The sequence below is a fragment of the Mauremys mutica genome, chromosome 10 (assembly GCF_020497125.1).
Source record: "Mauremys mutica isolate MM-2020 ecotype Southern chromosome 10, ASM2049712v1, whole genome shotgun sequence".
NCBI lineage: Eukaryota > Metazoa > Chordata > Testudines > Geoemydidae > Mauremys > Mauremys mutica.
In genome coordinates, this window is record NC_059081.1 from 21,502,614 (window position 1) to 21,529,535 (window position 26,922).

The following is a 26,922-nucleotide window of genomic DNA, read 5'->3' on the forward strand; positions in this document are numbered from 1 at the left end:
GAAAAAGTTTTGCCATTTACAGGTTATCCTCTTTTCTTAAAGGGAGTTGTATACAGAAATCCATATGTGTCAACACATATCAGTTTACTATTACTTTCAATGGTAATGCACTTCTAAAAATCAACCTTTTAGCACAAGAGGATTTATGTGCAACTTTCCATACATTAGGTTGAAAGTATAACCCTCATGTAGTGCCACATGTGTTCTACTTAGAGGCAGATGTTTAAAAAAATAAATTATAATTATAGTACCAAAAAACTACAAGAAAGCAGTAAACTAACATGCCAGCTTATCTATACAATTTAAATACAGCTCAAGAATGAACTTTTCATTTATACAGAGGTATTCTGATAATGTAACATCCATACTGGTTTTGGTACAATTTGGTATCACAGCTGTGTTAGGAATATTAAATAACGTTTCAGTGGGATTCATAATATTTTATTCAAGTTATATCAATGTAAATTTTTACACTACTAGGAAATTTCAGAAACCCAGATACTAATACTCATTCCTTTAAAATGTACAAGCTAAGATTCATAAGAGATACTGAAATATTTTAAATAATATATTAGATAATATTAATTTCTTATTGAATGTCAGAACTAATAGCTAAAAGGGGCCATGGCTGTCTAAAAGTACAACAAAGCTGTGATTTGTGGGAACACATATGCAGATCAGTAACTATGCACATGAGCAGTTCCAATGGGACTCAAAATTACTCCCATGCATAAATGTTTATCAGAGTGAGGCATAAATGTTTTTTTTTTCTTCTTCCCCCTTTAAATTCTGATTGGCAATAATTTGGGTGGAGAGAGAAATCCACACTTACTGTCATTCACTGATTGAAATGTAATCCTCTGAGCCTAATTATATACTGCAGCCAGCAACGACTGGAGGAAATTACACTTTAAATCAATTAACAATTCCAGCACAATTATTTAAGATTGGAATCATTGTGAAAAACCCAAATTAAGGGTCATTGAAGTCAATGGTAGTTTTCCAAGTCTGGGCCCTAGGCATTTTGTTTGTTTGTTTTACTGCAATAGACCCATATTAGAGCTGAGTTAGCATTATCCATAGCTACTAGGACTGACATTGGAGAAATGTTAGTAGGAAATGGGCTTCTTAAAAAGGAATAGAGTCCAATTCCTCCACAGTCCTTAGACATTCCACTTCTGAGAAACTGATAACACACTAGACAGGAGACAAGCTGTGAGCCTGTACTATCATTAATTTAAAGACCTTTCTCCTCTGCTACATTCCATTATGGTTTATACCTTTATCTTTCTTAATAAAATACCTTTTCCTCCTTGATGTCAACTGCCAGTCAAAAGGCATCAGAACACTTCTAATGCCAGCAGTAATGAACGGAAACGCATGACAGAAGCCTCTGAATAGCACCATAAATGCCCAAGTAAATGGCACCAGTGGTTAGGAAATATATGAAGGGGCAAGTGTCTTATCATTTTCAAGGGTAATGAGTGTGACACAAAAAACCTGTTCTCTTGTGTGAAGAAAAGTTAGGGTGAGGAGAGAACAGTTTGCTACCTTCCCAGAAACACGGATATTAATTTTTCTTAATGGATCTTACCGAGTACAGAATTTGTAATCCTCCCATATCTATTAAACACCAAAAACACCAAGTCTTTTTGAATCTCAAAATAGAAGGTACGCCTGCAAAAAAGCCTCCTTACCAAAACTAACAACAACAAAAATAACACAGAGCAGGGCAGAACAGTTCAGTATAAAGGAACTATATTTCTGTAAATATTTCAGATCATATTTAACATGTTTCTTTTAAGTGGAGAACATATTTGTCTTTGGTCATTTTAAAACTGATGAGCTCCTGGGTGGTTCTTTATTCAGTGGTGTAGAAAGTTAAAAATCGCACCCTTTTGCTGTCTTACCTTTTTTACCATCAAGAAAACTGATAGAGCAAAAATCCCACTTTATAATTTGCCAAAATACATTTCGGGGGGGATTTTGATTGGCATAAAGCGGCTTAATGGGATGCCCATTATACTATCCAATTTTTATTGGCATTTAAATGATCCTTTTTCCAATTCACTTTTCTTTTATGTTTCCCTTACAGATGTATGTCTTTCTTTTGTCTGTCACTTTTGTAGATCCTTTGAAATCAATCAGCCCGGTTACTTATAAATGCTAGACTAATGTGAAATTAAAAAAAAAAAAAAAAGCCCTGGCCACCCAAGAGATGCTTCCTTATTAACTGCAAAGAAAATGGTTTCTTTCACTGACACTTCTTCCCATTCTTTTTTCATCTGCACTCTGTATGCTGCACAGTGAGACTCCCAGAGGAGGAAAAATTCACATATTTTTAACATACTGATACTTTGTGAGATACAGAGCAGATGGTTAGAAACCATCTCTCTATGGGTCAATGAAAGCTTTGCCTCCCTAAGGATATTACTCCATCCTGTGTTGTAAGCACCTGGCAGTGCCTCTTAGAATTAAAGTTTCACCAAAACAACTGACTTTGTGTTAAAGTAAATACATTTCTAGATCCAAAAATGTCTCCCAGTATAAGACAGACCTGCAGTTTAAGAAGGGAAACCTTAAAATCTCCCTTAGTTTCTAGAAAGTTTGTATAGGAAATATCCTAATGAACAAATTTATTAATGTCATGCAATTAATCTTATTTTGGACTGCCAAAAATTCCACTAAGACTATATATTTACCCTTATTTACAATTTCCAAAGGTTATCACATTCATATATTCACAGCCACAGAGAGCAGCCATTGCTAAATGATTAGAAAAATACTTTGAATGCAAAGTGGTGACCAATGTCTGCTTCCAAGAGGAAAACTGCAATTTTAATAAGACAGTTGCCCTTTGTAGACATGCATTTAAATCTTAAACAATGCAAAGGGATAAAGATCCGTTTTCTGTGATCACATTGACTGTTAGATGTCATAGGTATCTGGGTTGTTCTTATTTGGATGAACGCAAATTATGAAAAGAAGGCCAATACGGTTCTTAAATAGAACTATATATAAATTAAGTACTTCTCCAGAAGATATGTATCATGAGAAGGTAAATGAATCTCTGTACATCTAATTAACTCTGCCTTAGTAGGAGAACACACACACAGTGTAAATTCCACCATCAACATGAAAGACGCTTACGTTAAGTAACCACCTGTACATTGTTGTTCTATGAAAGAGTTTAGATTTCGCTCTAGAATGATTATTGGTATAATTTTTTGAAGGTGGGGGCTTCCAAACTGCTCTACTTTTCCCACTTTTACTTCCCTTTCTCTGCAAGAGCCTGGTATGGTGGTAAAAACTCCATTCAACTAGAAGACCTATATTGTGCTCATTTAGATGCTTCTATCATCCTTCAAGGTACCCTCAAGGTACTTGTGTGCTGTCTTCAGACTACTCTCAGCCTCCATCTGCTCAGAGCACCTGGGACCCCAAAAATCAAATCTCCCATATGGCAGCACTTTGCAAAGTAAACTCTTAAATAGCCGTGTAGATTTTTGGTTCATTATAACCTGGAGTGTGTTCATCAGCTCTTGACAGACAGCCTAAAATGAAAAAAAAAACCCACATGCTTAAAACAGTTCTAAAGATACATTCAAACTGTTTCAAAGTCTTTGATCCAGAAGAGATGTATTTTTTTTTCCTGAAGCAGAACACCAGACTGGGTGGACAATGCCCTGAGTGGCTCACAGAATCCTGTTTATCAGGGTATGGTTACACAGCCCATAGGAGTGTGCCTCCCAGCCCTTGTTAATAAACTCAGGGTAGCAAGGCTCTGCTAGTGCTATAAAAATAGCTGTATAAACAGTGTTTTGAAGTTGCAGCTTGGACTGGAGCTCAGGCTTTGAAACCTAGGGAAGTGAGTGAGTTGCAGAGCCCGAGCTCTAGCCCAAGCCACAACTTCAAAGCACTGTCTACAGAGATATTTTTCCAGTACTAGCATGAGTTCTGCTAGCCTTAGTCGAATATCCAGAGCTGGGAGGCTCACTTCTGTGCACTGTGTGTACCTTCAGAAGCTCGGCTCATGGGTTTTGCTCACATATTTCAGGGTCAAACTGATTACTAGATTCAGGGTTGAGAAGGAATTGTCCCCCATAAGGTTGGGTGGGATCTGTGGGGTTTTTCACCTCCCTCTGAAACATACAGCACAGATAATTTGCTAGGATCATGCAGAGAGCTCACTTACACAATTCCCTGCCTTTGTAGGGGCCTCAGGCATTGGTGGCACTATGGTGTCTCCTGTTTTCTGCCTGTTGCACACAACAGTTTAATCTCCTGGAGACTGAAATATTTTAATCTCACCCAGGGGCGGCTCCAGGCACCAGCACACCAAGCGTGTGCCTGGGGCGGCAAGCCACGGGGGGCGCTCTGCCGGTCGCCGCGAGGACGGCAGGCAGGTTGCCTTTGGCGGCAGGCCTGCGGAGGGTCCGCTGGTCCCGCGGCTTCAGCGGACGTCCCGCAGGCGCGCCGCCGAATCTGTGGGACCGGGGACCTCCCACAGGTGTGCCACCGAATCCATGGGACCGGGAACCTCCCGCAGGCAAGCCGCTGAAGGCAGCCTGTCTGCTGTGTTTGGGGTGGGCAAAATACCTAGAGCTGCCACCGATCTCACCCAAATTATTGGGCTTTATATAGAGGTAACAATGAAAATGTAATGGCCTGTGAGATACAGGATGCCAGACTTTAACCTCTAAGAAAGTACGAAACTATGAAAAAGATACTGAAACAACAGGCAATGTTTAGAAAGAGGTCAAAATAATTTGTGAATAGACCTTTTTCAAATTAGCAGGTAGTTTTAGTGTAATATTTGAAGAAAGAAATACAGATTTTGCTTCATTCAAAATTTCTCACAAAATGCTTGGGTTGTTTGACTAAACGAAATCAACATTTTAATTTTGAAAAAAAATATATAAAAATAATCAATATTTTTCAGTTTCTTCCCCCCTTCTCCCTCCCCTCTTTAAAAAAAGGGGGGGGGAATCTCCTCCCAAAAGACCAAATGTGAACATTTTTTGGTTGGCAGTTTTTCCTCAAAATCCTAAAAAAAATTAGACCCAATATAACATTTTCCCTGAAACATTTTCATTTCAGCTAAAAAGCCAGTTGAACTATTTTTTTTGTTGGGCGTAGGGAACAAGCAAGCAAACAAATCTATTCCTACAAACATATTTCTAGCAGCTCCCTTTGTGAACATAATTGGTGTTTGAAAAGGGATGATGAGATCAGATCAATGTCAGAGAACATTGCCATAGATTTTCTAATCAGATAATTACCACAAGTTTGAAATGAGAATTTGGATCAAGAAGTGACAGCCAAAGAGGGCAATGTATGGTTAGCACAAAGACCCTACATAAAAGCACTGTCAAGTCCTGGTCTTAGACTCCTGACACAAGCAAAACTCCGAGGAAAGTCAGCAAATTGTTTGTCTGTATAAACAATCTGTTTTCTTCCTAAACAACAGAAGAGAGAGACTGAAGGAGGAAAGGAAAAAGATGCATCGGTCACAAAACTCAAAATGGAGTTGAACATTTCACATTTTGATTTATTGAGCTTTGTATTCACATTTTCTGTATCTATGTATCCATGATTTTGGATGTGGAACTCCCACTGATGATAAATGGCAGTTCTATCACATTTCAAAGCTATTATATGCCTATTAACTATCACTTTTAAGTTCTCAATTAGTTTTGCTCTGATTTTAGTTAAGTTATCTTAATTACATTTGTCTAACAAACTAAGGGAACTTTTTTTTCCTTTTAAAGATTGCTTTCTGTGTGGGATTTCCTTTGATATCTTAATCTGAAACATGGATGAGTTTTCAGATTAATTTCTGCCAATTTTATTTAAAACTGGATAGTATTTTCTAGTGACAGTTTATGTTATGAGTTGTCGTGCTAAAACTTATTATGACAGCTGAAAGCAAGGGGAGAGAGCATGTGCATTAGTTCTTATTTGACTGCTGTATTTGTGATTCTACAACTCATATTAGCACTTCTTGACTTAGAGTGACATTTGTAAAGCACAAAATTTTAGTGTAATAATTCAGCTGCAGGAAAAGGAAATTTAGAGTGAGAGTTTAAGACAAGAAGGGACCACCAGATCATTTACTCCAGTCGTTTTCAAACTTTTGTTTCTGGGGACCCAGTTGAAGAAAATTTTAAACTTCATTTACAGTAATCAGATCATCTCCCCCAAATCTGTGCATGGAAGGAACCCTCCAAAGTTGGATTGCTCACCTACCGTGGAGCAAGAGGCCTGGCTGATTGCCCAGCACCATTCCCTCCACCACCACCCAGCCACCTCACAGGTCCTAAGGAGGGTTCTACACAAGTCCACAGTCTACACAGGGAGAGGTACAACAGGGTGGGGCTGGAGAGGGATGCACATCATCTCTGTGCTTGCCCAACAGAGGGGGAACAAAAATTGATTCTGTATGGAGACCTATTGGGATGGCAGTGGCTGTGATCACTGGGGCCACGTGGGGTGAACAGTCTGCCAGACATCAAAGTCTGTGAGAAGACACCTGCACAGATGACTATTGACTTACAGAGAATACCCAGGTTTATGGGAGAACCCTTGAGCTTTTGCAGTGAGTCAAACTCTGCTCTTCCCCGGATCTCTCCAAATCTAACACAGTAATGTCTCACTGAAGGGATCCTGCTAGAGATTTTCTACATCCGAGGCTCCTTGTGTGGGTTTTACCATACAACACAATGACCTGGTCCCTAATTTGGTATGTCCGGTGGCCTGAGCAGGGCCGGCTCCAGACCCCAGCGCGCCAAGCGCGCGCATGGGGCGGCATTTTAACGGGAGGGCGGCAGGCGGGTCCGGCGGACCTTCCGCAGTCATGCCTGCGTGAGGTCCAACGGAGCCGCGGGACGACCGGACCTCCCGCAGGCATGACTGCGGCGGGTGCGCTGGTCCCGCGGCTTGTGTGGACCTCCCGCAGGCATGCCTGCAGAAGCTCCACCGTAGGCGCGGGACCAGCAGCACGTCTGCGGGAGGTCCCGCGAAGGCGCGGGACTGGCGCCCGGCAGCGCGAGCGGCGCAGCGCGCCGCCCTGCTTGTGGCGGCAGAATTCTTAGAGCCGCCCCTGGGCCTGAGAAATCATCAAGCAAATGTTTAGATACTGACAAAAGACCAAAATATTCCTGAGACATTTTTACCTAATCAGTTGAGAGCCAAACAATACAAATCTCTGTAAAATATGAAATTACATGATAGTGATGTCTTCTAATGACACAAAAATACCTCAGGATTGCAAATGTCCTCTCATGACATAATAGAGCTATGGTAGTAATATAGAAATATTACCTATAATCATATTATTTACCAGTCCGTACCCCAAGTCTTTTATATAAAGAAAGTTGCCAAAACCTCAGCAAGGTAAGTACAAGATAGACAGAATTTTGCAGACTGATCTTCTTGTATAACCTATGTGAAAAAAGTAAGACCACAGTCTCTGGTGTAATGCTGTCTTTAATGCTGGCTTAATTGGACTGCGGGAGCTAAATGATAGGGGAAAGCCAGCTCATTCTTCCCTCACAGATGAAGCATTACAAGACATACACAAGATTCAGGGGTATAGCATTATAAAAATACCGAACCATAGGATCTGCAGGTAGCGTAGTCTCAATACAATGAAGGATGGGTCGTGCACATGGAGTACTAGATCCTCCAATCTCCTTCCAGACACTCCTTTGATTCTGGGGAAATGGATGGCTTAGTAGCTGACTACCATTTGCAGTTTGGTTTGCATTTCCAAACTACCTCCTCTTTCAAGGTGGCGTGGGGAGAAAAGTGACAGATAAGAAGTCACTGCATCTCTGAATTGCATTAATTTCCCTGGGATTTTCTTCCAGGAACTATGCAGGTAACCCAGGGAGCCCACCACCTATAACAACGACTTACCTATCCAACTGGCTATACACCCTGACATACAAAGAACCAAAAATATCATTGTTCAGATGTAGAAGGTATTCAGCCTCTAATCCTTTCCTTCTGGGTTCTATAGATTCATTTTGCATACATTCACACATACTTGCTCCCACTCAAAATGCATACTGCAGAGAAGAATAGGCCCCACAAAGAGGCTTTACTTTTTCAGGTTCGTGCTAAGATGCAACAGAGTGCCAGTGAAAAAAGTCCCCCAGCTTCCTCCAAATGAGTGTCAAGGATGAGCAATAAGGCTAGGACTGGAAACAAGCCTACTGGCACCTTAAATAGACTTTAATTCCATTCAATGGCTTGTTACTTATACAGCTTTCTGCAAAACTCCACCATCTTCTGTGATGTCACTGAGTTAAAAACACAACAAGTTCCTGCTGGATTGTCTCATCCTCGCTTAAGACAAATAATTTACATGTAATATACTATAGTCACTCTGACTGTTGGAAGCCAAATACATGTATTAAACTATGATAAGTTACAATATCATGACATTCACAAGATATAGTGCTCCTCTGAACAGATGTGCTATCTCTATGAGCTTCTACATGCTGAGGTTTTTAACCATTATAAATGATAGAGGATAATTAATTTAGATAAAATTGGTACATCTTTTTATTATCCTTCTGTGTCATTGATTTCTTTAATTCAGCACCTTATATCTCCATAAAAACATTATAAAGATATTTCTTTTTCATATTTCCAGCTAGATTTTTACAGAGCTAATTTTTTTCTAAACAAGGAAAAGCATGTACTAGAACGCTAATGATATTTGGAGATGAAAAACATTTTAGGGACACAGCAGCATGTCTGCTGCATTTCTTTATTGTCAATTTAGCTAAAAATAACGGCATGCTGATCTTTCTTAAAAAGTTTAATTTATATAACTGCAAAAGAGAGAAAATATAATTGCATAATACCATAAGTATGTTCAAAGTCATTGTTGCAGTTCTCTAAAATTATCAGGTATAATGTCTTACTATAACGAGAAATAAAATGAAATTTTAAAAAGTCTACAATTATAGTAACTGCCGGTATTAGTCAAATACTCTACATGGAGAAAGAATGACTAGACCATATTAGAAAGGTTGTAATTACCAGACTGACCTTCTACCAAACCACACGCTGGGTCAACTGCCAACCCTGCTCCCTTTACCAGAGATTATTACATAATCAACTCCTAACCATGCAGCTAAATCCAATAATTTGACAAATCTTTTAGTAATGTACCATTTCTTTGCAGGAAAGATCTCATGATTTCATAATGATTCTCTGGAGGAAATTTCTTCTTTTCCCCTTTCACCCCCAGTTCAACTTATAGTCATTAGCAGCTTCAGAAGTCATCAGATATGTCTATTCAATTCTGAATTGTTCCACAGTGTTACAGTAATTCAGATTCAGACATAAGACAAAAAAGCTAAAATTACATTTTCATCCATGCTATCCATAACAGAATAGTAGTTATCTTCCTTAAGGGAGAGATGTGAGGCCTTCAGGGATGTGAAGTGCACAGAAATATTAACAGCAGTCAGTGGAAGTACTAAAACTACAACCCAAGGTCTCTCAGATTGCAGCTCCGGGCATATTCCCCAAGCCCTGAAGGTATTGTGTGGTGGAAAGTGTCTCTCTGTCTCTCAGATGTGTGACATTTCCCCTGAGATGCCTGCATCCTTCACAAATGTGTGAAATGAATGAGTGCCACATGAAATGTGCAACACTTGGCAAGTCTGCTTTTTCTTGATAATGCCTTTCATAGGAGGAACTTCAAAGTCATTAGTTAATGAGATCTCATACTAGCTCTGAGAGAGAAACATTGAACAACTTGACCAAGGTCATAGAGTGAGTCAGTGTCAGTTAGGAAAAGAGTCCAGGAAACCTGATTCCTCAATCGCTTGTAAAAACACCTCTTTGTCCATTGGAAGAATAGCAAGTAGTTCTGATGTATACCTAGAAGAGCCTGAAAGAGTTGAAAACTTCAAAGAATATCCTTTTAGCATATTATTAATATTTAAATATTTATGTCATATATCATTTATACTAAAATCTATAGGAAGGAGGCATTCATACCCAGCTCTACCATATTTTCATGGTCATGATTGATAAGCCTGCAGTCAGTAAATTTCTCTCAGAATGATTCCAGTTAAAATTACATGAAATAATGATGAACAGGTTTTCATAGCAGATGCAAGTGCCTGATTATATAATTCAATTTTAATGACAAATATGAAGGTTTTGTTTTGTGCAACAGAAGAGAAGATTTATATAATCATATGAAAGAATCAAATCTTATACACATAAACACATATGTTTGTTATTCTAATATAAAACAAATGCTTACTAAACTACAGAGAAATTAGATGGAGGACATGGAGTGAATGACCGTAGTATATCCTTTATACTGAGATTAGTGATTAAGAAAGAAGAGAGAATTAAAGGAAAGATATATCTAAGCCATCATTCCTTCATAAATATAATATCACTTGCCTAGCTACAGAGAGGAATCTCATTAGCAGATTTAGATGCAGCATTCCATTCAGATCAAATTTGATACTGCATAACATGGCTGCTATACTTTTGTTAACTTTAAATGACAATACATTTTATAGAATGCAATTTTTTTTGTTAATGTTACAGCAGGGAAATTATATTATCTAGGTCATTTTAATAAACATTGGCTCCGAGTCTGCAAATGGTTCAAGAGTCCCATTGAAGTAATGCATGTCGTATTAGGTAGGCATAACAAACGGTTGTAATTTAATTGTAAAAATTGAGTCAGTGGGACTCTGGGTGAGTGCTGGGGTCCACCCTGGAAGATTCAATTGCAATATAGGAGTTACAGAGCCCATGCTTCAATGAGAGTAGGGAGAGATTCCAGGATAAGTCCCATGGCTTACTGAACAACATCTCAGTTACTCTTACTTTTTATTTCTTATTTTTTTCCTAAAATTCCTGAATCTTTGCTTTCTTAAATACTATTAGCAAAGTAAGAAGCATTAAATACCTGTTACAAAACTATATGTGATGTGATTGCTCTATAGCATCACAAGAAAGTATTTAAAGTGTCACCTTATAAAAGTTGTGGATCATTCTATGAAAAAATCAGGTCCTGTGGTGATAGCCTATGGTGCAATTTTGTTGCTCATATATCAATAGATTTATAGTACTTTCATACTTGACACTTATAGCTGACAATATATATACATAAACTGTTCCCTCAATACGTCTCATGCACCAATCTCTCAATGGCAATGCCAGTTTTATTAGGTGAGCTTTTCTAACTTAACAATAAAAAATACAAGCAGAAAGTTTTAAAGGCTGTTTACTAAGGCACTCATTGCACTTCATTAACATTTACAGGTATAAATAGGAGCTAGATGAGCTCCTTGGGTATAGGCATGTGGGGTTAAGGAAGCCTGTGTGCCTGCTTACTCCCTACTGGAAGTAAGTGATGGGGGGACAGGGCAAAGCCTTGGCTGTTCCTCAGTGTGCTGGCAAGCAGAGTGGAGTGGATTCCAGGGGTTATAGAGTGGGTTCCCATGTAGACCAGCAGAAAATCACTTTATCCCTAAAGCCAGGAAAAAGTGGGGTAGGATTGTATTTCTTGAAAGGAACTGGGTACTCCTGGGGCAGCCCTCACAATGAAGGTGTCTTTGAGACACAATTTGATCAACAGATGTGTAAAGAATATAAAATACAAGCAACTGAATTGATTGGATTAAGCACAAACATAAGAACAGCCATACTAGATCAGACCAATAATTAATTGAGCATGATATCCTGTTTTCTGACAGTGACCAATGCCAGATGATTCAGAGGGAATGAACGGAATAGGGGAATTATCAAGTGAGCCATGCCCTGTCATCACTCCCAGCTTCTGGCAGTTTAGAGCTACCCAGAGCATAGGGTTGAGTCCCTGGCCAACTTGGCTAACAGCCACAGATGGAACTATCCTCTATGAACTTATATTATTCTTTTTTTAACATAGTTATACTTTTGGCCCTCACAACATCCCCTGGAACAAAGTTCCACAGGTTGACTGTACATTGTATGAAGGACTTCCTTAGATGTGTTTTAATCCTGCTGCCTATTAATTTCATTGGGTGACCCTGGTTGTTGTTCTATGTGAAGCAGTAAATAACAATACCTTATTCACTGTCTCCACACCGTTCATGATTTTTAGACCTCTATCAAATCCCCCCCAGTCATCTCTTTTCCAAGCTGAACAACAAGTAGTAATCACTGTGAAAATATATTACACGTTAAAGTTTAACAGTAACCTTATTAACAAAATGTAAAGATAATAATGATTAAAGAGCATCAATAACTGAACTATGCTACATGTACTAATTCAATCAATATAAATATACACATACTGTCTCATTAAAAAATAAAATGTTTTATTGATATGTTGGTGCCATTTAGCTGCCTGTGAGAAATGCTATGAATTTTCTAAATTTAAAATAACTGTAGATGAAGTAAAATATAAAATTAGTTATGAGAAAGTTCAAGCATGTAGTTTGTAATGCCAAATATGTCTCTGACACTAGAATATACACTACTCTGATGTACCGTAAAACTACAAATGTGTTCTGTAATGTGATCCTTAAGAAAAAAAAGTTTCTAGATAAAACTGTTCACTATTTTTTGTAATAGAAAGAATCAGGTACTATTACTTTGGGATTCAAACCTGCAACCCTTATTCAGATGATTGGTCCCCCGGAAGTCAATGGGACTACTCACTTGAATAAGGACTAGTTGCATAAAGATGGATTGCAGGGTTGGGCTTTTTATGCACTGTATGCTCCATGAAAAACAGGTCAATTTCTTCCAATAATATGTTTTTAATGGTGTTTATTCTTCCACCTGATATTCACCCTATAAGAATAATATCTGCTTCCGGTTAGGACTTAAAAATTATTTGGGAAAATAGTATAGGAGTGAAATAAATATTATGTAACAAGGCGAGTAGATTAGTAAAACACTCTAAATAGGCCAGAATCAGGTTTCTTGGATTATTTATGAAGTTAAGAGGAATACCTTTCTCTTATTAATAACTTCTCACTACCAGAGGAGTTATTCTGAAAGAGAAGTACAGAATTTGATTCTGCAAGGAGCATTCTTGTGAAATGCTGAACACAATCAATTTCCACTGATTTAGAGGAGTTGAGAGCACTGAGTGCCTCAGACTGTATGATAGAGATGAGCAGACAGTATTCTGTGAAGAATAAATTACAGGTCAGATATACCCAATGTCATTTTTATGTTAGACAGACAGGAAAGACATCTGTCTAAAAGCTGCTAGGAAGGAATGCAAGGTATTGCCTCCTACATAGCATGGAGGGAGACTTGAGTAAGAAGACAGAGAATTGAGCACCTGCAGTAGTCCCAATATCAAATGTGCCAGGAAACAGTGAGGAGGACAGTGATGTAAGAGGAAAGTGAGGTAAGCGGTGCCAGGGAGCTGGCTCTGGCTCCTTGATTCTGAAGGCCAGCCCTGGCCCCCATACAAATTTGAGCTGCCAAGCACTGTGATCAGCTCTGTAGCTGGCTAAAGCCCTCTGATTTTAAAAAGTAAATTATTGATCAACAATTCAGATTTTTCCACTACTGAAAAAACAAATTTTAACTAAAGAATTTAATCAAAAGACTGAAATTCAGGAAATACCAGCAAGCTCTAAAATTAAAACCATAAAAATATTTCCTCAATTAGCAACCTAAGAACACAACAGAATTCTGCTTTAAACTGCAACAGTAAAAACATTAATTGAATTATTTTTGTGTTTGTTATCTGTGTGTGGGACAGGGCATGAAACTCAGACTCAGGAGACCTTCTGCTAGTGGCTTGCTGTGTGACTTTGGTCAACTCATGTCACCTATTTGCCTCAGTTTCCTCACTTGCGAAATGAGGAAAAGTATAGCTATCTTTCAATGTAAAGGTCTTTGAGCTATTTAAGAACCAAATTGTGTTAATTATTGAGTAGCATCAATGCTCTCACACATATTAAATGCAATATTCTGTACAGTACACAAAGCCTTGCAAACTGTCATTTTCTTGATAACATTGTCATAGCCATTCAGAGCTACCTTCTGCTGAGATTTATTAAACAGATTCTGTATGCCCTGAGATTAATCCACAATTAGGTATGGATGTCAGTACTGCAAAAGCTTAATAATTAAGTACATCCCCATTTGTTCTAATATAAATTCCACAGTGCTGAGGAACATGAACCCTGATAGGCTACTAATAATCCTAGTTAAGGTCACGCTATGCCTACTCTTGTATTGAATGCTTCCAATAAGAACAACTCCACCAGGTTACTGTAAGTGTCTGATCCTAATCCCACTGATGTCATAATGTTTCCCACTGACTTCAGTGAGCTTTGGATCAAGCTCCAAACTTCTCTTGTGGACACACCTTTTCTACCATTCATCATTATACCAACTTCCTCACTCTCTTGGCAATACAATAACATCACTATAACAACTAAAACAGATACTTATATGGAAATGCAATATTTGCCATGTATGTGTTTTTAGCATTACTGAAATACAGTTCCGCAGCTGGAATGAAAAAAAAAGGAAAAAAAAAAAAAGACGAGCCAGATTCCTGTAACCATCCATTTCTCCATAGAACACTTTGGGAACTACAGCTCTGACCTACCCAAAACCAAAAAGAGATCTTTTTCCCCTCTATACTTGCTCTGAAAACACACGTGCACACACCCATCCACCCCCACAGAATTGATGTGGGTTGGTCTATGATTACAGTGCTGATAATGCTTTTGTGTTGTTTTTGTCCATTTCTTCTGTTCTGTTACATAGAGCACCAAATTGTGAAAGTGTCCACCAGCTGGGGATTCAATAATAACATAGTCCATTGATCCTGACAGAGTGTAGTACAAAGAAGATCTATTAGCAATGCTCTATTAGCTCTCCCCATATTTTTGTCAAAAGGAGGCAATACCATGCCACAGTGCCTACAAAACAAAACAAAAACATTTTAATCTCCCAGTCATGAAATGGCTGCACTGTGAGGAAAATGTGGGGAAGATGGGGCTGCACTGTGGGGAAAATGGCTGCACAGTGTGGGGCTATTGGGGTGTTACTTTGATGAACTCACATTGAAATTCCTTTCAGTATACTGGAACCATGCTTTCCTGAACAGAGCTCTTCTGGGCCATGGAGGAAGTAAGGATATTTGCATTTTTTAACCTATAACAGTCATGGGGGGTATACAGAATCTCAGTCTCTTTGTGTGTTTACACACACACACACACATCATATAAATACGTACACATCACTGTGTGTCTATATATATGTACATTACTCATACTGTATGCAGCATATGGTATAATATACTGCAGTAAAGTAATGTATAATTTAAGATGTGAGTGAAAGAGGGACTCTCTCTTGTTCACGAATGTCAGATCTTCATTCTGGAAGACCCATTCCTCATAATGAACAGTGTCAATAAATGCATTATTTGGCAGAAGTTTAGCTTTTAAAATATTTACATCCCCAATGTAGATGTTTAATTTGGTGTTTAGTACCATATTAGTTTAGGGGGAAATAAAACTCACACATTAACTATGAAGGGGAATGCTTTGTACATCTGCTCTAGTGCACCTGTTCTAGCTTGATAACAGCTGCTTTATGGTGTCAGAATCTATTTGAAACTCAGAATGGCCTCCGTTTCAGCACACACCCTAAGAGTTACCACCCAGCAATACTGTAACTGAGTTAACACAGGTTGTAAACTTAGATCAGGAAATCATTGTAGTCTCAGATACTGTAGAGTGGTGACCATGGGGATATGTCAGCTTTGTAATATTGGGAACCATACTTCATTATTGGTGAGAAATTTCAAATACATGAGAATAAATTGACTAGAGACCTTTTTAACCAACACTATTATTATTAGTCAATTTACTATGGAAGTAAATATTACTGTTGATGAAGGCCCTAGTTCAGGAAAACATCTCTTTTCAGGACAGCATTTAAATAGGTGCTTAGAAGTCCCGCTCAAGTCAAGTTTTCCTGAAGTGCAGCCAAAAAATATAGCCCATTATGGAGTGTTCATTATACTCCAGTATTAATAATGGGAGATTAGGAGCACTCCGCTTCATAAGAGGTGTTTAAGCACCTTCAAGAAGTGTGGTCCAAATTCCTGAGGAGTGCTGTGAGACAGGCCCTGAGTTCTCATTCCTGACAGATTGTGGAATTAACTTAGGAAAAGGGAACACTTGTGGATACTTATCACTTGAAACCTTTCGTTTAAACCAGGGGTGGGCAAAATACGGCCCGGGGACCATATTCAGCCCTTCAGACGTAAAAACCAATCCAGCTGCTAATTCCACCAGCCCATTTTGTTAAATATTTTTATTTTAGAAGGAGAATACTTCTTATAGTGAATAACCCCCATGTACAGTAATTGCATACTGTAATTGAACATACATAGCTATTCCCTAAAATTAGGGAAATCCCTAAAATTAGGACAGGAAATAACTTCAGTATCTCAAATATTATGGTATGGCCAGCAGTCACTAAGTGTTAACTTTTCAGTGGCACCTACTATATTTTGCTAAGCAAACATAACCTCAAGATAGACTGATGGATTGAATTTGGATTGTATAAGCTAAATATATCAACTAGGGAGAAACAATTATCTTAGTTAGTGCCATTACTCCTGAGAACTACTGCTGCAATTTCTGGCTCGCATCGTTGAAGATTATTTCTATTCATTTCAATTAAGTTCTAAACTGAGTCTTTTCTATAACAATGCTCAAGTAGATTTGAAGCACTCACTGTTCCATGGAAAGCATACTTACTTTCGAATGGTAGTACTATTCTCTCTTTTATCCAAAAGAATAGAAATGGATCACTGAGATGTGTTTATGTGTGGGTGGGGGTACACTCATTTTTAAAGGTGGCTCTATTCTCCATATATTGTGCTGTCGCAGAAATATGGTAGAACCACAGCTCCCAAATTGAACCAATCAGAGATATTGGTGGGTGCTCTGTCTGATTTGCAATTAGACCTGCTACTGAAGTTATGTGGATCAAATTGGTATCCTGCACTTAACAGCAGAAGCACTACAATTTCAAACAACAGTACTGTATTTTTAGCCTCTTAAGGTTGGAAGGAACTTCTAGTTGATCTATTCCAGCCCCCTTCATCTTTGCAGGACTGACTGAATTATGTCTGATGTGTAAGAAATCCAGCCTTGAGTATTTCCACTGAAGGTGATTACGTAAGCTCTCCAAATAGTTGTTTTCATTACTTTTAACTTCTCACAGTGAATGTTTTGTCTCAATTATCCATCCTGCTGCCTCTTGTTCTGTCCTTGTTCACTAATTAGAGTTGCTTTATCTACACTTCCTAGTTTCATCTGTGACTGATAGCAGTAGTATAAATCAGCTATGAGGAAGACTAGAACCAAGAAGTACCAGAAAGCTTACTTTTGTGACAGTCCCAGCCTAGGGTTTTTCTTGTTTGGTGGTTCTTGTTTAGATTAAGTGTTTCAGATAAGTTTTAAACAACTATAGAAAATCAAATTCTCCTCAGTTACCCTGCTCTAAATCCAGATATACTCCAGTGAAGCTAAATTTTATATATAGATATACACAGTAACTCCTCACTTAATGTCGTCCCGGTTAACGTTGTTTAATTGTTACATCGCTGATCTATTAGAGAATATACTCATTTATAGTTGTGCAATGTTTGCTTAAAACATTTTTGGCCATGGGGGCTTGGAACCAGGGTGGGCTGGCAGCCCCCATATCAGCTCCCCTCCACCACCCACAGCACCTCCCCACCCTGTGGATCAGCAACTCCCCCCTCCATCCACGTGCCTCCCACCTGCAGCAATCAGCCATTTTGTGGCATTCAGGAGGCTGTGGAGGAGAGGGGGAAGGAGCGAGGACACGGCCTGCAGCCTCCTCCCTCCCTCCCTGCGCTTCCCACCCGCAGCAGTCAGCTGTTTTGTGGTGTTCAGGAGGCTTGGGGGGGGGGAAGGAGCAAGGACACAGCATGCTCAAGGGGAGGGGTGGAGCAGGGGCGGGAAGAGGCAGGGGGGTTGTGGAGCAGGGGTGAGAAGAGGCCGGGCAGGGGTGGAGGTTTGGAGAAAGGGCTGAGCCGGGGGTTGAGAACAGCAAGAGGAGCAGCTGGATGATCCACCCTCTTTCACCCTCTGACTCCACCACCTCAACCAAGCTTCACGATAATCATTGCTGAGTACAGTATTAAATTGTTTGTTTAAAATTGTTTAAAATGTATACTGTATGTGTATATGATGTCTTTTGTCTGGCGAAAAAAGTTTCCCTGGAACCTAACCCTCTCCCCATTTACATTAATTCTTATGGGGAAATTGGATTAGCTTAACATTGTTTCACTTAAAAGTCACATTTTAAAGTCACAACTACAACTTGAAGCAAGGAGTTACTGTATATATAGATATAGATAGAAAGATAAATAGAGAGAGTTTTGAAAATTATGTAGAACTAGTCATTTGTGAAGGGTGAGGTGCTCCAGCAAGTGCCAAGCACTTCTTGAAAGTTGCTGAGCATCCTTTACTGCTAATGCAGTATTAGCCCCAAGGAAAAGCAATAGTAAGTGCTCAAAGAAAATAGTTGTATACCTCTAAAGGAGGGGCGGGCAAGCTTTTTGGCCTGAGGGCCGCATTGGGTTTTGGAAATTGTATGGAGGGCCAGTTAGGGGTGGGGGCTGTGGCCTGGCCCCCACCTCCTAACTGCCTCCCCGGACTCCTGCCCCATCCAACCCCCCCTTTTCCCTGATGCGCTCCCCTCCCCCGGGACTCCTGCCCCATCCACACACCCCCACTTCCTGTCCCCTGACTGCCCCTGGACCCTAGCTGCCCCATCCAACCACTCCTCTCATTCCTGATGCCCCCCCCGGACCCCTACCCCATCCACACACCCCCACTCCCTGTCCACTGACTGCCCGTGGAACCCCTGCCCCTGATTGCCCCCTGCTGCCCCATCCAACCCCCGCTCCTTTCTGACTGCCCGCCCATGACCCCTGCCCCCATTCAACCCCCTATTCCCCCCCAGCTGCCCCAACTCCTATCCACACGCCCACCCCCTGACCACCACCCTGAATTCCCCTGTCCTCTATCCAATCCCCCCATTCCCTGACGCCCCCCCCTGGACTCCTGCCCAATCCACACCCCCCCACTTCCTGTCCCCTGACTGCCCCCGGACTCCAGCTGCCCCATCCAACCCCTCCTCTCATTCCCGACGTGCTCCCCCCCCCCGGACTCCTACCCCATCCACACACCCCAGCTCCCTGACCACTGACTGCCTGAAGCCGGGCCATGTTGCCGCCGCCATCACGCAGCCCAGAGACTGGGTCAGGCTGGCTCTGCAGCTGTGCTGCCCCAGGAGCTCACAGCACCGCCGCCCAGAGCATTGTGCCAGCAGCTGAGGCTGTGGGGGAGAGGGGCAACAGGGCAGCGTCCAGGGGCTAGCCTCCCAGGCCAGGAGCTTGGGGGCCGGGCAGGACAGTCCCAGGGGCCGGATGTGGCCCGCGGGCCATAGTTTGCCCACCCCCACTCTAAAGTATGCTACCTGGTACCAAACACATGAGGAATAAAAAGAGTTACAAGTAGGTTTAAATCTAGTGCAAAATGCCATCAAAGATGAATAGTGAGAAATGTTTCAAGTACAAATAGTGAAAGAACCAGAAAGTCAGCACAACACAATGAATTTGTAAATAAATCATGTGCTTAGGTTCAGAAAAAAAGGGTGGACATTAGTGTCCAAGAGAAAAAAATATATAATTTTGGGTTGAAAACTAAGGGTCATGACCACACTAGTTAACAACGGAAGAAAGGCACTATCTAGGATTACTGTTATAACACCAGGAGAAAATGGGGGTCAGTGAAACCAAATTATGAAACACGTTAAAAGAGTGGAAAATCTCTCAGATATTTAAAAAATGTATTGGTAATAGATTTTTTAAGGAACTGGAAAGATGATGACATTGCAGTCATATTTTAAAAATGTTATAGGGAAGATCCAAGCATCTATACATCTAGAAGCTTGAAGCCGGTAGTTAGAGAAGAACAGACAATATAACAGCAGAGAGGATAAAATATGACATTTAGTCAAGGATATAACATGTAGGCAGAGAGTGATTGATTTGAGAAGCAAGATAGGTTCACAAATGGTAGATCATCCCCTCCGCTCCCCAGAATTTCTGGTTATTGCACAAAGTCATCAAATGGAAACACAGGCAGTCTCCAATCGGATTGTAAATTTGTTTTAATCAGCCATTGAGGAAGCAATTGCTAAAGCAGGGTGCCATCTTCTCTCATCCTTCCAAAGAATGAGTCATTTCAAATACACTAGGAACCAGCTGGCCCAAGTAGCATGGTACAGAGGGTTTGTTTGTTTTTTCCTGCACTAATCTGTGCATATCATTTGTGTCCATATAGTAAAGATAGAAAAGGTGGGGTGTAAATGTGCACACTATCATATTACAGACTATTTTGTTAAATTTATCCAGCTGTTGGCCATACAATAAAAATGTTCTTGGTTTTGGGCCAGTAATAGTCTGAAGCTTCCAACACAATCACCTCCTTCTCTTTTGATCTCTTTTTAATGTTTTGATAGAGTTCTAGCTGAGAATAGCACTTTACATGCTCCCCACCTCAGATTCAGGTCAGCAGGGTTGATATTTCCTCTTCTCCTTTCCCATTGACTTTGTTCTGCTAGGCTATCACACTGTGTAATTCATTTTAGCTAAAAGGGAGCAGCATGTATTGCACTTTGAGCTGGGAGAAAGGATAGCTGTTCTCATAGTTCACTTTTTTTTTCTGGTGAGAGTGTGTGTGGGGAGGGGAGTGGGCCATTCAACCACACACAGATTCACTGTGTTTTATCAGCAGTTCTGGAAGAGTTTAACCTTAAACAGCAGATGCACTTGTGCATTTGTAGATGTGGGTAAAACAGACACTTCAATACTTTTTACCCGTGCGAATGCATTGCAAATCCACCTTCCTGAATATTGCTCCAAAGTACAGATTTTCCCAGTATATGTGGAATTTCATGCTTTTTCATGACAGTTCCTGCATTAATGCATGAGAGCTGTTTTTCAGGGATTCATTCCTCTGCTGGGTCTTGCCTCAGTTAGTAAGACACAAGAGATGCAATCTCTGGTCCTCAGGTACTTCTGCCCCAACCACAGTAATTTGTGCTACCAGTCCTCACCTTCCACTAGGTGACATTATATAGTGCTCCTCCCAGAAACACTGCTGTAAGAAGAGGGGAGTCTGTCTCACAGCTGGTGTGGTCATCTGGCTGTGGTTGAGGATACCAAAAAGAGGGATACAAACTTGTGTGTGGCTAGGAAATGAAGAGGCTGTGCAATCTGCCTGAAGCTGAAGAAGGAAAAGAGACAAATAGCAATAAAGGCTGAGACAGAAAGAACAGGGAGAGGCTTTAAGGAGTAGAGAAAGATCATGGGGTAGTGTGGAAGGAGAGGGAGGAAAGAGACTGAATGAACAGTGAAAGCATAGCATATGTAACCTGAAAATTAGTATAGGCCCTTCCATTTTTCTAAAGGGCATTGAGGAGACATTCTACTGGATTCTACCCAGAGGGCCTGTGTTTTCCCCCATCCAGCCATTTATCATTTCTAGGACATTTCCAACTGAAAACACAGCAGTGTGGGGGAAAAGAGAAAATAGATGAAGTAAAATAAAATATAGTGGGTGCTGATGAAGTATTTCTTGCTCCAAATAAATAAGGAAAAAAATAAAAAAGCTCAAACCTATCCTCAGTATTAGTCACCTAGGACCAGATACAAAGTCCACTTCAGTCAACTGATGCCAAAACCACAAAAGGACTTAGGTTCTTATTTGCCAGTTTATATGACTAAGTGCAACATTCAGCTGCCACTGAGATCCTCAATACACCTGTTCATATACTGCTTAACCCTGCAGGTTCCTATGTTTTCACTCGTCATGTCTTCAAGGCACCTAAACATTTGCCTTTGAGCATGCACACAGCCCTTTCCATTTGGGTGTATGAGCACCTATCTCACTCCTAAGCCCCAGAGGGATCCTCACACTAGGCATTCCCCCCACCTGTCTTGCCTTGCGTCCTGATCCAGTAGGTGTTTTTGAAACATGCCTAAACCCACAGAAAACAACTAGAGGAGGTTTTGGGGGTGTCCCCCACCCTTACAGCTTTTAGTTCAGGGGTTAGAGCACTCATTTGGGATTTGGGATACCCAGCTTCCAGTCCCCCGGGTCTAGTGGCTTATAGCTTTGTTAAAAAGTCATTTATATGTATACGCTTATGTGTTTAAAATGCTTAGCTAGTTATATTAACTGTAAATACGTATAGTTTAACTAATTGTTACTAGGAGGTATAAAACCTAAATTCAGAAAATACAATGGCTCCTTCTGAAAAATCCAGAAAAGACAGAATACTGTCTCACGATCCAGCAGCAGGTTGAGCTGAGGTGCAGGAAGGGGAACACAACAGTAACTGTACATATTGCTCATAAGACTGTTCCTTAGCTAGATTATAAATGGTTACAATTGTACAGTGTATTTCACCACTTCTGTATCACAACACACTCTCTCGAGGGTCTTCAGCTGTTAGTAATGCTGGTTGAGGTATAATCCATCAAATACTTTCAAGGACATTCAAGAGGTTTCTAAACTTTCCTTTCCTTTTTTGCTGCAAGTTACCTTGATCTTCAAAGCCATAGAAACAGAAGCAACCAAGGTAAAAATAAAGCTTACAGTGAAATGTTAACCATTTATTGACGTATGTTACATTACCAAACTGTCAAAGCTTCAGCAAACTGGCTTTATAGACAAATGCTTTAGATCTGCTGTTTTGAGGCAATGCTAGCAAAGGTATCAGGTAAAATCCTGGCCCCACTGAAGACAGTGGCAGAGCTCCCATTTACTACAGTAGGGCAGCCTTTCACCAATAAAGCATTACAAAATCAAATATGTAATTCTTATTAGGTAAAGCTCCCATTGGATATAGCCAGTCTACTGAATATGCATTTCCATCAAAATCAAAATGCATTTCAAAATTGGGTTAATTTCTCTGGAATTTCATTTTCAAAGAAAACCAGGAAAAACAAGTTCCAGTAGCATTGAGGTGTCATGTTTTGACATTTTTGAAGTAAAAGTTTTCATTTTTTCATTTTGAAATGGATGTGTCAATTATCTTATATATAGTTCAAAATAAAAAAGTTATCAACATTTTTTTTCCAGAATTTACCTTCAGAGAATTTCAATTTTTTGGTTTTCATTCCAAATTGGGAATAAAGCCAAATTTTGACATTCTTCGCAAAACAGAACTTCCATTTTTCACACACCTTTAATTAAATGGTTAAACTAAGATAAAAACCATCCAGCTTATCTAACTTGTTAGCAGAAACAGTATGACAATTTAAGGAGGGAAACCCTGGGTTATTTAAAATAGAAAAAGTTGCACAGTTTAGAAACCCATATAGATTATAATTGGTCTAACTTGATACAGATGTACATTAATACTTGGATGCAAAGAGCAGGGCTTGAGTAGAGCAGTGGAAACAGCTACGATGATTATCCTAATTAAAAATTTGCAAAGTTATTTATAGAATAATACAAGAAAATGACATTCATTATTGTATAAACTATGCAACAAGCCATTAAACACAGTAATAAAATCAATCGGCACAAAAAAGAAGAGCAATTATATTATATTCATGTAAACTCCATAGTGGACTACATCCAAAACATCAGTCACGAACAGGTATTCTTCATACAAGTGCTGAAGAGACACCCTTGTATTTTTAAATCCGTCAAAAAGTTTGTCATTTAACATGCTGTAAAAATGTTAAAAATCAGTTAAATTTTAATCTAGTGGCCACCACTAGTCATACATGCCACTACAGTCATTTTACAGCACTTGGGTTAGAAGAACAAAAACAAAGAGACAAGAAAAAGCCAGTTGCTATTTCATCAAACCAGAAATTAAAAAAAAGACGAATGGATTATTTTACCACCTCTTTAAAATGTGTTGATTTATTCCTAATTAACAACTGATGAAGCAGCATTTTGAAATCTTTCTATCACCACACACGATTAACTCATAAGCAATCAAAGCATTAGAGGGAAATTAGAAGCAGGATTGTCGTAAAGTGTTGATGATCTACACCTGCAACACACATCTGCTAGAGTTTAATTTGCACTACAAACCAACCTGCCCACTGTATCCCATTTTTGAGATTTTAATCAAGTGTTCCATTGTCTTCTTAATTCAGAATATTTTAAACATGGAGACTATAATGTCTCCATAGAGCAGATTTTTTTTTCACTCTGATCAAAAAAGTAATTGAGAGATTGGAATCAACTGTACAGAATATTGGATGGTCAGTATTTTGGCACATCTATTTCACCATCAAATATTTAAGGTTGAATTATTTAGAAAGGTTTTCCTAAACTTCTTCTCTATCACTATTATATTTGATCATTTAAAGAAATGTTTATCCTAGGAATAATTTCAGAAAAGGAATCAAACTTTCAGCAAATGTCAGATTGGTTCACAGATCCAGTCTGGGATTGACCTAGCTGACAAAAGAGGAGTGCTGAAGTCTGCTTAGTGTCAGCCAGGTTGGAAGGCAAGAACACTTTTTCTTTGTGTGTGTTAATTCACCTGCTATAAAGGATAAACTGTATTGCAATAAAATAAACTGAATTTCTTTGCCCAGCTGAAACAGCCTGGTTAAGCATCTGTAAAAATAAATATATGAGATCTAGTATTTTTGAGTGATGGATTTGTTAATGTATTTTCTGGAAACATTGTTCAGGAAAACTTACCCTACCACTAAAAATGCAACTGCAATCTCTGAAGTGCTGTATTAATGCAATGGTAGATCCCTGTTTAGATCTTATATTGGTGTAAATGAAAAGCATGTCCACTGACTCCACAGCAGTGAAGCCAGGTAAGTAAGAACAGAAACAAGACTGTTACAAAAAATTATAATGTAGGGACATAATTTAAAACTATTTTCCATTGCCCTATAGTAGTGCAGAATGTTCTACTTCTTCATAACTCATCATATCAAATACATTATACTTAGGGAATTGCAAATGTTTTCCTTAAAACATAATTAAATGAACAATGATCCAGATTTGATATGAAAAGTAAGCTATGTATGACTACTCCTTTTTTTTTAAGCACACACACACATCCTTTGTAGATAACAATTCAAATAGGGGGCTTTCAGAATTTACATGTGCCACCCAGTCTTTAGGTTCATTTGTTCTTTGGAATACAAGTCCCAGATTGCCTTGAACATTTCTGTATTATTAAAAATACAACCCACTTAGATGTACCTTATGGTGAGTTAGATCCCATCTTGAACCCAAATTTACACCCACCATATAGTAGCTCCATCTAGGTTGCATTTCCCTAGTTTGTTTATGAGAAGGTCATGTGAGACAGTATCAAAAGCTTTACTAAAGTCAAGATATACCACGTCTATCGCTTCCCTGCTATTCACAAAGCTTGTTAACCTGTCAAAGAACGCTATCAGGTTGGTTTGACATGATTTGTTTTTGACAAATCCATGCTGACTGTTACTTATCACCTTATGATCTTCTAGATGTTTGAAAACTGATTGCTTTATTATTTGCTCCATTATCTTTCTGGGTACAGAAGTTAAGCTGACTGGTCTGTAATTCCCTGGGTTGTCCTTATTTCCCTTTTTATTGATTGGTACTATATTTGCCCATTTCCAGTCTTCTGGAATCTCTCCCGTCTTCCATGACTTTTCAAAGATAATAGCTAATAGCTCAGATATCTCCTCAGTCAGCTCCTTGAGTATTCTAGGATACTCTTCATCAGGCCCTGGTGACTTAAGACATCTAATTTGTCTAAGTAATTTTTAATTTGTTCTTTCCCTATTTTAACTTCTTCTGATCCTACCTCATTTTCACTGGTATTTACTATGTTAGACGTCCAATCACTACCAAACTTCTCGGTGAAAACCAAAACAAACAATTTCTGTTATTGTTTCTCTCCCCTGCCCCCGCCCCATCCATTTTGTAACAGGGCTACATTGTCCTTGGTCTTCCTCTTGCTTCTAATGTATTTGTAGAATGTTTTTTTTTTTTTGTTACCCTGTATGTCTCTAGTTAATTTGATCTCATTTTGTTCCTTGGCCTTTCTAATTTTGTCCCTACATACTTGTGATATTTGTTTATATTCATCCTTTGTAATTTGACCTAGTTTCTACTTTTTGTAGAATTCTTTTGATTTTTAGATCATTGAAGATTTCCTGATTAAGCCAGGGTAGTCTCTTGCCATACTTCCTATCTTTCCTACACAGTGGGATAATTTAATCTTGTGCCCTTAATAATGTTTCCTTGAAAAATTGCCTTCTACAATCTCCTACTGACATAGCTACCACCTCTCGCAGAGGTGGAGTAATTATGCCAATGGGAGAGCTTTCTCTCATCAGCACAGAGCGTCTTCCCCAGACGTGCTACAGCGGTGCAGTTGTGCCACTGTAGCGCTTCTAGTATAGACTAGCCATAAGTCTACAGAAAGAGATTACTGTTAATATGCAAATCAAGCATGTAGACCTGGCTGTCTCCTTTCAGAGTAGTATACTAACTAAACTCACCACCTTGATTTCTCCATTTCTCTGAAATATGGATAACCAGAAACTCATTTTGATGTTTTGTTTCTCTTCTGTTTGATGTCTACTGCCTTCTGAAAAGTCTTTAGTGTGCTCCTTGGATGGAGTTCATGGAGAGAAAATGAAGCATCCGAAAGCAATACTAATCTGAAGTATTTAGATTTAGTTGTGAAGTGTCTCATACTGATGAGAGGAATGAGGGATTATCATACTACTGGGAGCTTGTCTACACTTACAGTGCAACAGCAGCACAGCTGCACCTGTACCAGTATAGTGCATAGCGAAGACAT

At 39.4% G+C, this 26,922-nt stretch overlaps 1 protein-coding gene across 1 annotated transcript in view; it reads right to left on the reverse strand.

The window, feature by feature from the left end:
• LRP1B (LDL receptor related protein 1B) overlaps positions 1-26,922 on the reverse strand; it is a 1,288,869-nt gene that overhangs the window by 1,008,582 nt on the left and 253,365 nt on the right. The window lies entirely within an intron of this gene.